This window comes from Anneissia japonica, unplaced genomic scaffold (genome assembly GCF_011630105.1).
Source record: "Anneissia japonica isolate Jap-2015-1 unplaced genomic scaffold, ASM1163010v1 scaffold11229_len202898_cov190, whole genome shotgun sequence".
Classification (NCBI taxonomy): Eukaryota; Metazoa; Echinodermata; class Crinoidea; order Comatulida; family Comatulidae; genus Anneissia; species Anneissia japonica.
The window spans coordinates 98,114-100,284 of NW_022743271.1; positions in this window are offsets into that span (position 1 = coordinate 98,114).

Sequence of the window (2,171 nt, forward strand, 5' to 3'; positions counted from 1 at the left end):
CCGGGAGATCTGTTTAAATGAATTTTCTTATCACAACCAAATTTTGCTGTGCATGGTGATAACCATTAATGATTGGTACTAACTGCTGCGCAGACAATTGACATTACAGTTTCAAAACTTGTTAAAGCATGCAGATATCATCATGAATTTGCGGGAGATGGTTTATTTCGGGGAAAAATATGCTGGAGTTCTAGCTTCCTGCCAGTTTCTAGGAGACCCCATTGCGAGACTCTAAGGGAGACATGGAACTCATGGGTATTAAATGTGGTCTTCAGATTTCTCTATTTAGATGTAAATTAAAAAATAATACATTAAATGTTTTAAAATGGTTGTACAGTCACTGCATGCTCTTATTTATTCTTAATTAAACATTTCTTAGTAGCCAGACATCAACTTGTCTTTCCATTAAAATATTACTGACATTGCCACTAACATTTATCGTCATTCAATAGAAAAAACGCTATACACAAAACAGTGCATTGGCTAATATATCTACGTGTAAGTAATATAGGCCTATAACACAATTTATTGTATTGCCGTGTACATTTCAACTTTATTGACAATCCTTAATTTCAATATTTAAGATTGATTTTGAAATTGTTTAGAGGTATAATATAAAATAACAAATAACTATTATAAAATCTTGGCAAAGGTATAATGGCCAAGCAGGCCCTGATTAGGCCTACTTCCAATATAAAAAATTGTAACCCTTAAATTAAATGTGAAGACATTAATTTTTCTAAAATTATGCATGTGCTATTTCCGGCTGAGGAGCCATTTCTTCAACTATGGTGAAAAAAAAAATATGTTGCACCCTACCACCCACCCATGCCCACTCTTATTAAAATGGCCTGACACACTTGCAAAATGCTTCCGACGGCTATGATACATACATAAACAAAATTGAGTAGTTGCATACGATTTTTTTTTCCATGAATCCATAAATCCCAAAAAGAAGGGGGGGGGGGGTTCGGGGGTTCTCCCCCGGGGAAATTTTGATTCCTAGAAGGCGGGAAATGAGCTTTTCCGACTTCTGAAGTGTCTTTTAATTACTTTTTAAGTTCTTCAAAATTCAAGGCTTTCCCCTCTTGAAAATTATTATAATGAATCGATGAACTCAAAGAGAAAATGGAGGTTCGGGTTCTTCCCGGGAAAGTGTTGATTAAATGGTGGGAAATGAGCTTTCCCAACTTCTCAAGTAGCTAGGTTTTAGCTAGGTGTCTAATGACTATGTTCTTCAAAATTCAAGGTTTTGACTTTGTTCTCCAAAATTCAAGGTTTTCCCCCTCTTGAAAACGGTCAGGTAAACTTTCTCATTCTTATTACAGTAAATTGGCCGGTTGTGTGTGTATACATACATAAAAAAATTAGTAGTTGCATATATACGTATTCTTTTTTCAATTAATCGATAAGCTCCATAGACAAGGGGGTTCCGGGGGTTCTCCCCCGGAAAAATTTTGATTCCTAAATGGCGGGAAATATTTCCGACTTCTGAGGTGTCTTAATTACTTTTAAGTTCTTCAAAATTCAAGGTTTCCTCTCTTGAAAACGGTCAGGTAAATTTTTCCACTTGTTATTACAGTAAATAGGCCTTATGTGTATACATACATATAAAAAATATTGAGTAGTTGCATATAATTTTTTTTTTCATAAATCGATAAATCCCAAATAGAAAGGGGGTCCGGAGGTTCTCCCCGGGAAAATTTTGATTCCAGAAGACGGGAAATGAGCTTTCCCGACTTCTGAGGTGTCTTTTAATTACTTTTAATTTCTTCAAACAATTAAAGGTTTTTCACCTCTTGAAAATAATTCAATGAATCAAAGAATCCCAAAGAAAAAGGTGTCCGGGTTCCCCCGAAAAAAATTTGATTCCTAGAAGGCGGGAAATGGGCTTTCCCGACTTCTGAAGTGTCTTTTAATTACTTTAAATTTCTTCAAAATCAAGATTTCCCCCTCTTGAAAATGATTCAATGAATCGATGAACCCCCCACAAAAAGAGGTTCCGGGTTCCCCGGGAAAATTTCGATTTATAGAATGCGGGAAATAAGCTTTCCTGACTTCGGAAATGTCTTTTAAATGACTTTTTAAGTTCTTCAAAATTCAAGGTTTTCCCCTCTTGAAGACGGTCAGGTAAAATTTTCTCATTTTTTATTTTATGTGTGTATACATAA